Source organism: Phyllobates terribilis, unplaced genomic scaffold (assembly GCF_046119375.1).
Source record: "Phyllobates terribilis strain yellow unplaced genomic scaffold, ASM4611937v1 Scaffold_13__5_contigs__length_258822181, whole genome shotgun sequence".
Lineage (NCBI taxonomy): Eukaryota > Metazoa > Chordata > Amphibia > Anura > Dendrobatidae > Phyllobates > Phyllobates terribilis.
In genome coordinates, this window is record NW_027362773.1 from 115,180,961 (window position 1) to 115,193,895 (window position 12,935).

Consider the following 12,935-nt stretch of genomic DNA (forward strand, 5'->3'; position numbering starts at 1 on the left):
AAGTCTTACCTGAGTAAGAGGGAGGAAATTACCAAAACTTCTTCTTCGCCCAAAAGTTTAGAAGTGCACTAATCGATCTTTGTAAATTGAGCAAAAGGCAATTCCTAAACGTCAACAGACTGTGGCATGTCTACTCTATACCTGCCACCTCCTGGGAGATTATATGGTCAGACATTGCTTTGTTTGCACATGTGGGTGGCAGAAGTCTTCCTGATATGGAGAAGCTGGATAAATAAATCCTGAACTCTTGCATTTTTTTTTTGTGAATTTTTCTGAAAGTTCTAGATAAGTTTATGCCAGTCTTTAGATCGGAGACTGGGCTGCTGGGTGCACAGTTTATATTAGTGTGCCATAATGACACTCATTTTACATTTGGAATTAATTTGTGTTTTTTTTGTTTTTTTTTTGCATTGCGATTGACTAAGTACACCATTGGGGTATGTGCACACTTTGCATTCATACTAATGAGTGTGGAAAATTCTGCAGCAAAAATGTGTATTTTACACTTTTTTTTTTCCTGCAAATAGATGCAGAAATATCTGCTGTAAATCAGGGCTGTGGAGTCATGATTTAGTCATGATAAAATGGACCAACTCCAACTCCTAAAACGTGTGTGTGTGTGTGTATATTTCTCAAAAGAATGCAGCAGCACTCCATATGGCCAAGATACGTCTTAACAATGAAAATAATGAAAATATTAAATCTAAACTGTTTTGCTTAGCAACAAGTACTTACAAACAAGGTTTTTAGCACATAAATTGGCCAATTCATGTGTGCCCATCAACCACGGCAAGGTAACCTCCCTCTGATGGGTAACTACTCTGCCTAACATGCCACTTTTGGGCTACGAGCCTACAACTAAACGGACAAACATGTCTTCTTCTGGGCTAAAGGTGTTGCCCTTTAAATGTAGGTGTTTTTATCCCAGAAGAAGACATGTTTCTCCGTTTAGGTGAAGGTTTGTAGCCCAGAAGTGGCATGTTAGGCAGAGTAGTTACCGATCAGGGGGAGGTTACCTTGCCGTGGTTGATGGGCACACATGAATTGGCCAATTTATGCGCTAAAAACCTTCATTGTTTGTAAGTACTTGTTGCTGAGCAAAACAGTTTAGATTTAATATTTTCATTGTTAAGACTTATCTTGGCCATATGGAGTGCTGCTGCATTCTTTTGAGATATATAATATAATATAATATAATATAATACACACATATGTGGCACCCCAGGGGTCTGGTTTTCCACAGTAATGTAATGTTATGTCTGAGAGCGGGTGGGAGGTCCTTTGGTCAGGGATCCTGTGCATGCCACACCTCCTGCCCAGTCTTGGGAGGGGAAGAACTTCCCCTGTATAAACCCGGGGCTGAGGCAGGGTGAGTCAGACAAGGAGAGTGGAGACAAGAAGCAGCATAGGAAACAGCAGAGTTACAAGGAGTCAGGGGCTGGCAGCTGCAGAGCTCGCCCTGACTAAGAAGATTCTTTACCGGACCCGGAGTCCGAGGCTGTGGGGACTAACTCCTACCCAGCAGCAGAATCCGACAGGCAGGGGATTTCAGGTCCTCTGGCCCAGAAGCCCGAAGGCACGGTCACACGCGTGGGACCAGCACCGCCATCGTGGAGCGGAAGCCATTAGAAGGCCCCGAGTCACCGGCCATACGGGTGAGCACCACACGGTACACTCAGGGACGTGGGCTACTTACATCAGCTTCTAGCAAGGTAGCCAGAAGAGTACAGTCAGTTTGGGAGGCCTACAACTACGCCTGGCCAGGGGAGATCCCATCTGCTCAAAGACTGACCAGGCCCCGTTTGCTAGCAAGTACTCCGGGAGGGTCTGTCGTTGTTACCAGTAAAGACCCTGAACTACACCGTACCGTCTCTGAGTGGTTCCTGCTACCCCCATCATCCACGTCGGCTGCCCTGAGGCCATACCCCTCCCGTTGGGGGTTATACTATCACGCTGCACAATCCTACCACCGGCCTCAGCGGTCTGCCCTGCAGCAGCAGCTTCCTGGCTGCACTTAACGGGTGGCGTAGTCATCAACTATTTACTACTAATAGACTGCCGTCTAGTTTGACTCCCTGGGCACGGACCGGGTCACCGCCACGAGACTACAACCCTCCACTGATCCGGCTCCGGGTAGGCTCCCGCGTGCGCAACGCAGCGCGACACAGGCCCAGGGGCGCGTCTACCTTGGCGTAGTCGGCAGGATCTCGTGCCCGCAACCACCGGGTACTGCGTGCCTGAAAAGCAAAGACTGTTCAAACTTACCAGTGGTGAGGGTTTCCCGCCATCCGGCGCCATCTTCGACCTTCTTCCCGCCATCCGTGGAGTTTTCCCGCCATTGGACGCCATCTTGAGGACGCCGCGCGGGAAGAAGAGGGGCGTGGACTCCGAAAGCGCACGAGAACTGAAGCCCCGCCTCACGTCCGGACGTTGCGTAAGGTCCTGGAAGGAGCCCAGCAGACGCCGACGTCACAGGAGCGCGACGGAAGGTCCTCAACCCTGACGATCCACTGCGGAGCCGCGGCCTACGGAAGAGGATCATCGCAAGGTAGGCCACGGTCCACTAGGGGGGAGGAAGATGTCGGATACGGAGGAGAGCTTCACTGCCTCAACCCCCGCCAGCGCTACCGCTGCTGCAGTTATGCCCTTCACCATGCCCTATATCCCGGGAGCAGCTTGGCTACCCCAGTACTCAGGGGAGTCACATACCCTGCATGACTTTAGAGAAAAGCTGGATAGCCTCTTCCAGGTGTACCCCCTCACAGAAGAGCAAAAAGTGAGCATCCTGGTGGCCCAACTAACCGGGGCAGCCAAAAGGGAAGTACAATCCTGGCCACCTGGGAGGAAGACTGTCGCAGGGATACTAACCCGGCTGAAGGACACCTTTGATACCCGCACCTCAGCCGAGATTAAGCTTAGATTCTACGGGTGCAAGCAGCGAGCGCATGAGAGTATAAGGGACTATGCACTAAACCTACAAGAGGCCCTGAGGGCCATAAAGCAGACCGACCCTGATGGGGTGGGAAACGAGGACAGGCTATTGACTGAACAATTTATAGAGGGTTTATATTGCAATGCCCACCGAACCCAGTTGCGGGCAATGGCCTTACAGGATCCCCATCTGGACTTTGCACAGTTCAAGGATAGAGCTATCCGGGTGCTCCGAGAACCAGCACCGGGTGGCGTTGTTACCCACAGGCGCCCAGCTATCACTTACCACCAGGAGGCGGCGCCCTTGTCGGCAGGGCCTGTGGGAGCTGATGCGCAGGCTTTGGACAATGACCCGGCTCCAGACCTACACCATCAGGTCCAAGAGCTAGCTAAGAGCGTTGCTGCGCTAACCCGAACTGTGCAGTGTTTACAGGTTTCCACCCCAGGGAAGATCCAGCTGGCATCCGGACCGGAGGACATCCCGTGGCGTCGACCAAGGAGGACCCCACCGGCCAGAGGAAGACCCAGTGACCGATACAGCGAGGACGGACGACCCATCTGCCGCCGCTGCAATCAACCCGGACATATGGAAAGGTACTGTTCTTTAAACGGGCACAACCTGGGGTAGAGGGCCAACCCCCAGGAAAAAGATCACCAGGCCCATCGAACTGGCGCGACAGATATGTGGGAGGACGTCCAGTCTTGCCTGTGGTACTGGATGGCATTCCCATGAGTGCCCTACTGGATACCGGGTCACAGGTCACCACCATCCCGTACGTGCTCTTCAAGCAGTACTGGAATGACTCGGATATTACCCGCTACCCTGACGACGACTTGAGTATCATCGCCAGCAATGGCCAGCCCGTGCCACAGATCGGATTTAAAGAGGTGACCCTCAAAATCGGTAGAGTCGAACTGGCCGCACAGGGACTGATCATTGTAGATATTGATAAACATGAGAGTCACCCAAAAATAACTCTAGGAACTAACGTAATTGAAAATTGTCTTGCAGAGGTGATTTTCCTTTTACAGCAGGTTGCCAAGAACGCCAGCTCCGGCGAGCAGCGGGTGCTCCAGAAAGAGATCCGGGCACTGATGCAACGGCAACAAGTGGAACTCTCCGGCGGTGAGATTGGTAGCGTAAGAATGTGTGACCCTTTTCCTATTGCCATGCCCCCAAAAAGTGAAATGATGATTTAGTGCCGGGCAGCTATTGGTCTGAGAGGTAGAGATTACCAGGCAATGGTAGAACCAGTTTACTCAGACAGTAGGCCCACCATTTTGACAGCACGGGGGGTGGTCAATGTACGCCATGGGAGGGTGCCCATTCGCATAATAAATATCGGGGAGATGGAAGTGTACCTGCCCCGGTATGCCACGCTAGCCAAATTATATACCACTAATCAAAATTCTATACAATCTGTGGAACCCTTGCCTCCATCTCACCCGGAGGAAGGTAACGGCTCTAAGAAAGACATGGAGGACTGGTGTCAGCAACTACATTTGGGTACTGATTCCACTCCCTCACATCAGAAACAAGGAGTCTATCGGGTGGTTCAAGAGTATGAGAGAGTGTTTAGTAAACACCCGTTAGACTTCGGGCGAGTCAAGGGGGTAGAACACCGCATCCCCACGGGAGATCATCCTCCCATAAAAGAGAGGTATCGACCCGTACCCCCTGCACATTACCAACACGCCAAGGGGATGCTTAGAGACATGAAGGAGGCTGGGGTAATCCGGGATAGCTGTAGCCCCTGGGCAGCCCCACTAGTTTTAGTCAAAAAGAAAGACAACACCATGAGGATGTGTGTAGATTACCGGAAAATCAACCGTATCACACACAAGGATGCGTACCCCTTACCAAGGATAGAGGAGTCATTGGCTGCTTTAAGATCTGCTAACTTCTTCTCTACCTTGGATCTCACTAGCGGGTACTGGCAGGTTCCTGTAGCAGAGGCGGACCGGGAGAAGACCGCATTCACCACCCCGATGGGACTTAGCGAGTTCACCTGCATGCCGTTCGGACTCTGCAACGCCCCAGGAACCTTCCAACGATTAATGGAGTGCTGTCTGGGCCACAGAAACTTCGAGACGGTCCTGTTGTACCTGGACGATGTCATCGTATACTCCAAAACTTATGAGGACCACCTGAAACACCTGGCGGAGGTGTTCGAAGCTCTGGCGAGTTACGGCCTAAAGGTGAAACCCTCCAAGTGTCACCTCCTGAAACCAAAGGTGCAATACCTGGGACACGTGGTGAGCGCTGACGGAGTGGCTCCCGACCCCGATAAGATCACCGCAATTAAGGGATGGCCAAGCCCCTCCAGCGTAAAAGAAGTGCGGCAGTTCCTAGGGTTGGTAGGCTACTACCGAAGGTTTATTCCCGGTTTCACCAAAAAGGCAGCGCCTATGCAGGACCTCCTGATAGGCCAGTCCCGAAAGGCCAAGAACCAGAAGCCGCCCTTCAAATGGGAAGAGCTAGAAGAAGAGTCCTTCCGCCAGCTGAAGATGGCCCTCACGGGGGATGAAATCTTGGCGTACCCGGACTATAGCCAGCCCTTCATCCTCTACACCGACGCCAGTAACATCGGGCTAGGGGCCGTACTGTCCCAGATTCAGCAGGGGAGAGAACGAGTAATCTCCTATGCCAGCCGAAAACTGCGACCCACCGAAAGGAACCCCGAGAATTACAGCTCATTTAAGCTAGAGTTCCTGGCCGTGGTATGGGCAGTCACCGAGCGCTTTAGGCATTACCTCGCTTCTTCCCGGTTCACCGTATACACGGATAACAACCCGTTGACACACCTGGACACGGCAAGACTCGGTGCCCTGGAGCAGAGGTGGATGGCCCGTCTGTCCAACTACGAGTTCACAATCAAATACCGGGCAGGACGCTCCAATACTAACGCGGATGCCCTGTCCAGGATGCCCAACCTGCCGGACGAAGGAGAAGATCCGGAGGGACTGGAAGAAGTTGAACTCCCTGCGTTCCACCGTCATGGGACTATCCAGTATTCCCACCGGGTAAGGGGTAAGCAGGCTGCTACGTTGAACCCCTTACCCCACTACAACTGGGCGGAAACGCAAGACAGCGACCCTGCCGTCCGACTGGTGAAGGAGATGCTGACTCGGCCGGAGGCTCGCCTTGAACCAGACGCTCCGGAGGAAGCCAAACAACTATGGGCGGAGAAGAGTCGACTATTCCTTTACAAGGGGAAGTTGTGCCGCAGAATGGTCAACTCCCGGACGCATGAACTACTCTGGCAAGTAGTGGTGCCACGAAGAGACGCAGCCATGGTGATGGAGGCATACCACGACGGAGCTGGACACTTCGGGTGGAAAAAGCTGGAGTTCCTGCTGCGCGAGCGGTTCCACTGGGTAGGCATGAGGGGAACCATCGAGAAGTGGTGCAGAGACTGTGGCCCGTGCAATCTGAGAAGGAAGGACCGGGCCAGCCAGAAGACTCCCCTGCAGTCCATCGTCACCCGGCAACCGTTGGAACTGGTAGCCTTGGATCATGTAAAACTGACCCCAAGCAGAAGTGGCTACGTCTACGCGTTAACCATCGTGGATCATTACTCCCGGTTCTTGGTTGTCGTCCCCGTCAAGGACTTAACGGCTCAAACAGCAGCTAGAGCCTTCCAGCAGCACTTCTGCCGTCCACACGGGTACCCGGACCAAGTGCTGACGGACCAGGGACCTGCCTTTGAAGCGGAGGTCTTCCAGGAATTCTGCAATCTGTATGGCTGCCGGAAGATAAGGACGACACCCTACCATCCGCAAACTAATGGACTTTGTGAAAAAATGAACCAGGTGGTAATGGATCTTCTAAAAACATTGCCCCTGGAAGAACGCAGTCTGTGGCCTGAGAAGTTGCCCGATCTGGTGGACCTATACAACCACATCCCGGTAGGTTCCACCAACTGTACCCCGGCTTACCTAATGAGGGCGAGACCTGGTAAGTTACCTGTTGACCTGGAAATGGGAGTCCTGACACCTGAGGACACTTCACCAGAAACAGACTGGGACACAGAGAGGCAGCAGCAGTACCGGAGAGTACAAGAGAGCGTGGAGCGAAGTCTCTGTCAGGCTAGGGAAAGACAAGAGAAGACTTACAACCAGTATGCTCCCGCTGTTCCCCTGGTACCCGGAGAGCAGGTCTTGAAGAGGAAAAGACGGCTCCACAAGTTGGATGACCAGTGGGAGAAGGACCCGTACACCGTACTGCCCTCAAGCCACGAGAACCCGAAGGTCTGTACCATCAGTAAAGACGGAGGGGAAACCACAGCCATTGTATCCCGGGACCACCTGAAGAAGTGTCCCGAACAACTGAGGAACCCTGAAGAGGAACAAGAAGACCATCGACCCGTGGGAGAAAGGGAAGATATGGTTAGTACCGTGCTCGGGGACTTCCCTCGGTCTTGGACTCAAGTCAATGGTGCAGTTGTGGTACCCGTACTCACCTTCCTCCAACCATCATCCCAAGAACCTACGGAGCAACGGGTAGAGCTGGAAGAACAGCCGGTCCAGGAGGCAGAAGACTCCACACGAGTAGAACAGGAGAATCAACCCTCTGCTTATAGTGAGCCTGCCGTGCCCCTAGTGAGACAAAGAGCTGGTAGACAGCTGCCCAGTTTACCCTTGACAGCTCCTACACCCTGTAGTTCAGGGCCAGACAGTCAGCTCCGTAGGTCCACTAGGGCCACTAGAGGCCAGTTACCCGCACGCTGGAGAATTTGAAGTGTAAAAATAGTTTTATTTATGTTTATCTGTGTATTGTTGCTTGTGTATAATTTTGTGTTTCCAGTTGTTTTTAGGAAACCTTGGTGGATTTACCGGGAATCCTTGTATATAGTTGGAGCGTAACCCAGGATGGACTAGAGACTGTTAAGGACTCGGGGTAGGACAGACCCCTACCTGGTTACGTCTCCCTGTGTTGGTGAAATGGACACCTTTGCTTTTCTTCAAAGACTGCATCCGGTTGCGGACACGCCGTAACCATCTTATGTGTTTTTCTTATAGTATTGTTATTGTTATACTTTGTTATGTTTTTCTGAATGTGTTTAGTCCCGGAGTACTAAATTTCACTAGGGGGGAATGTGGCACCCCAGGGGTCTGGTTTTCCACAGTAATGTAATGTTATGTCTGAGAGCAGGTGGGAGGTCCTTTGGTCAGGGATCCTGTGCATGCCACACCTCCTGCCCAGTCTTGGGAGGGGAAGAACTTCCCCTGTATAAACCCGGGGCTGAGGCAGGGTGAGTCAGACAAGGAGAGTGGAGACAAGAAGCAGCATAGGAAACAGCAGAGTTACAAGGAGTCAGGGGCTGGCAGCTGCAGAGCTCGCCCTGACTAAGAAGATTCTTTACCGGACCCGGAGTCCGAGGCTGTGGGGACTAACTCCTGCCCAGCAGCAGAATCCGACAGGCAGGGGATTTCAGGTCCTCTGGCCCAGAAGCCCGAAGGCACGGTCACACGCGTGGGACCAGCACCGCCATCGTGGAGCGGAAGCCATTAGAAGGCCCCGAGTCACCGGCCATACGGGTGAGCACCACACGGTACACTCAGGGACGTGGGCTACTTACATCAGCTTCTAGCAAGGTAGCCAGAAGAGTACAGTCAGTTTGGGAGGCCTACAACTACGCCTGGCCAGGGGAGATCCCATCTGCTCAAAGACTGACCAGGCCCCGTTTGCTAGCAAGTACTCCGGGAGGGTCTGTCGTTGTTACCAGTAAAGACCCTGAACTACACCGTACCGTCTCTGAGTGGTTCCTGCTACCCCCATCATCCACGTCGGCTGCCCTGAGGCCATACCCCTCCCGTTGGGGGTTATACTATCACGCTGCACAATCCTACCACCGGCCTCAGCGGTCTGCCCTGCAGCAGCAGCTTCCTGGCTGCACTCAACGGGTGGCGTAGTCATCAACTATTTACTACTAATAGACTGCCGTCTAGTTTGACTCCCTGGGCACGGACCGGGTCACCGCCACGAGACTACAACCCTCCACTGATCCGGCTCCGGGTAGGCTCCCGCGTGCGCAACGCAGCGCGACACAGGCCCAGGGGCGCGTCACATACATACATATATAATACATACACACGTTTTAGGAGTTGGAGTCGGTCCATTTTATACCGACCACGACTCCACAGGCCTGATTTACAGCAGATACTGTATATATACACAGTAGTTCAATGCAGTTTGTGTGGAATATTTTTTTCATAAGAATTTGGGAAAGTTAAATGTCTGTCCTATTCCTGATCTAATGGTCTAGACTTTTAGCTGAGATGAATCTGTGCTACAGTAAATTTATCACTTAAACATGAGCCATGTACGAGGGAGTTGGAGTCGGTGTCATGGAAATGTCGGAGTCGGAGGTTTGGCTTACCGACTCAACAGCCCTGCTGCAAATATTTAAGGAGTGTGCATACCCTTCATCTTCTAGCTGTGTGCAGCTTTAGCTATATGGAGTTTCAATTTGGTGCCCATAGAAGTGTATGGAGACCTTGCTGTGCCTACTATGTTAAAGGGGGAAAAAAACTGTGCCATGTTTAAATGGATGCGGCATTACAGATCTATTCCCCGCAACAACTGTTGCCTTCATTATCTCCTAGATTGAGCACATGACAAACCTTGAGGCAGGGGTGTACATAGAAATCATCAAACCTATTACCCAAAAGGTAAATAGACCCAATATAAGGGGTGAATTAAAAACTAACTTTTATTAATTCTCACTTAAAAGTGGTCTTTATGTAAAACTACTACAGTGGGCCCGTGTTATATCCCTGTATAGGAGGACTGCCCGACCTTGGAGCACCTCTCTACCAGCTACAACTAATCAATTTCTATTAACGTATTAGTATCTCCCTATCATGATCATGGCTGCAGTCCATAGATCTATGGAGCACTCTGTAGCCACATCTATTTCATTCTTACAGGCACCACTGAAGAACTAAAATGCACACAAATGCCCCCCCCCCCCCCAACCAGTTTTGCCTATACAGGCTTCATGAGGGCTCTGGAGCAATTTATGGTTCTTCGGTGGTACCTGTAGGAAGGAAATAGATGTGCCTACAGAGTGCTCCATAGATCTATGGACTGCAGCCATGATCATGCTAGGGAGATACTAATACATTAATAGAAATTGATTAGTTGTAGCTGGTAGAGAGGTGCTCCAAGGTCGGGCAGTCCTCCTATATGGGGATATAACACGGGCCCACTGTAGAGTTTGGCTACTTTTACAAAGTTTTTTATAAACTTAGCAGAACAGTGACTTTGGTCTGTGTCCAAAACTTGTGCTCCAAATGATGACCCTACAAAGTCTCGTTCGTCTGAAGGATTGTGAAGAATATTGATAGCATGCGCGGAGTTCTGATGGAGCATAGTGGACACATTCCTAAAGTAACATCTGTGCCGACGTCTACAAAAGTCACTTTAGTTTGTCTGTCAATATAAAAAGATCATTTATCAATTATTGTGGACAAAAGGATGCAGCCCAGCCACCAAAAATACCTGGTTATATAGCCTTTGTTTGAAATCTGACAAGGCAAGGAAGTCTGGACATCATTGCATACATTTGTCAAGGGGGTTTCACACTTTTTTTTTATAAAAAAAACAAAACAAAAAAAAAACCTGAAAAAGGTGGGCAATTTAATAGCAAAGAATCAATGCCTTGTCTACATTATAGACCTAAAGATGCTCCATTTGTTCTCATACAGACCCACTTTGAATGTTTTTAAGAATGATAGTTCTCTATAATACTGCACCCCTGACAAAGTCATAATTGGTGAAAAGTCATGTTTTATTTAATACAACTACAAAAAAGTTCTCCGCTTGTATTATAATCCAAAAATACACAATTGTGCCTTTCTTCTCGGATCCTAGCATGTAGGAAAGGTGTAACTAAACTGGGAGGTTTGGTTAATGAGGAAGCTTGACTTCAGCAGACACGAGGGGTAACGACAGACGAAACACAGGATTATAATAGTCCTTACTTAATGCTTTAGATACCCTGAATGTTGCATATGATAAATCGAGTTAATGGATTGGAATGTGAATCTGATGGCCATATAGTTATTAAAAAGTTTGCTTTCTATAGTATATGGGGGACTGTAACGGTTTTCTAGTGTTAAAATTGCAGTTTTGTGTAAGCCATACTTGTGCACAAAAGAAATATATGGTAAATTCACCACTGGGCCACCAGATTTGCTATAACTTATTCCAGAAATTGGCGTAAATTGTATACATTTACTCCAGCTCTTTACATTTTTTGCACATGTAGCACCCCGAGGACTCGGCTGCTACAGGGGTATTGCACCTCAAACCAGAGGTGTGATATTCCACTCCCGGGTAAGGATGGAGTGTGGACCAGGACTCGGTAGGCTGCATGCACCACACACACCCCATTTCCTAGGGACAGCTCAACGGTGCTCCCACTAGTGGTGGACGCAGCACGGCTCGGGCAGTCATCGCCTGCAGCATTGACATGAACAACAACTGTGAGTAAAGCATTGAAAACTGCAACCGCACGTCTGTGGTTCCTCGCCGCACCATTAGCACTGGGACCCTCACACCATCACTCCCATCATCTCACATTAGCTGCCCTGAGGCAATACTTCTCCCGTGGGGAGTTATCCCATACTCGGCTGCGCAAACAACATCAGCCTCAGCAGTCGGCAGCGCAGCGGCGGTCCCCACTGACCGCAATCCACGGGTGGCGTAGTCGGACATTTGCTATACATTAAGACTGCCACTGGTTTGACCACCCTGGGCACGGACTACAACCCCCAGCATTCTACAACAGGCCTGGTTCCGGGTTCCCCTGCACAACACAGGCCCAGGGGGCGCGTCTACTTTGGCGTAGTCGGCAGGATCATTACCAACCCGCCACAAGCAGGTATTGCGTGCCTGAAGAAAACTGCACATGTACCTTTAAAAAGAAGTTTCCCGCCGTCCGGAGTAGTTTCCCGCCATCCGGAGCCGATTCCCGCCATCGGACGCCATCTTGGACCGTTTCCCGCCGTCTTCATCCGTTTTTCCCGCCCTGGCAGAGTGGACGCCATTATGTGCGCACCAAAAGACAGCAGGAAGCCACCTCCCATCGTGGGCCAGGTCCCAGAATGGCGCCAAAGAAGGAGCCCGCCCCCACCAGCCATGAGTGCAGCAGTGGAGATGTCCATCAACGTGGGGGGGCTGCCCCTGAGGGTGATTGTCAGCAGATGCCCCCAAGACCAACCCCCATGGGGGCAGATAGGAAAGAAAACTGAGGGGCTGGGTGCGGCCTTGATCAGTCTGGACCTGCTGCACCCGGAGATGGAAGGAGCAGAGAACTCCACCAGCACCCTGGCCTGCAGCCTGCTGCAAGCTGAGCCACCCTGCAGCCTGACAGAGTTGCTGGCCCAGCTGCCTAGAGACCCGGGCAGTGCGCGCGCAGTGCTGGAAGACCTAAACAGAAGAATGGTCCGGGCGCAGCGGGATGTGTTTGCCGGGTGGAAGGAGGAGATGACCCGGCAGCACGAAGGCAGCCAGCGGAGGACCCCGCCAGGACCGGCAGCTGCAGACGACGCCGCAGAGGAGGCCATGGAGACCGAGGCAGGTAATGGGGACGCCACCACCCCAAGCCCTGGGAACACCAGCCTGCCCTCACCCTCCGTTGCGGGACCCAAAGCCCCGGGGACCGTACCTGACACCACGCCTCCACCGCCGCCAGCTAGGCCTCAGGCAGCGAGAACTGTCATCACGCCCCGCCCTGTGCTGTGCCCTCTGAACCCGGGCGCCATAACGCGGGAGACGTCACAGGCCAGGACGCAAGGCCCAGCACACCCGGGCGCCGCTGCCTCACCAGCGCCCCCTACCTTGGCGGTGCCACCCCCGGGCGCGACCAACAAGCGACCACCGGCCTGGTCGCAAGGCCGAGTGCCCCCGGGCGCTGCCACACGTCCGAAGCCCACGGTGCCACCCCTGGGTGCAGACCTGTACGCCCAACATACCAGCCCGGACGGGCTGCCCT

At 52.0% G+C, this 12,935-nt stretch overlaps 1 long non-coding RNA gene across 2 annotated transcripts in view; it reads left to right on the top strand.

Annotated features, from left to right (window-relative positions):
• The window catches only part of LOC141173932 (uncharacterized), a 33,225-nt gene that overhangs the window by 382 nt on the left and 19,908 nt on the right, over positions 1–12,935 (top strand). The gene's annotated exons all lie outside the window — the stretch shown is intronic.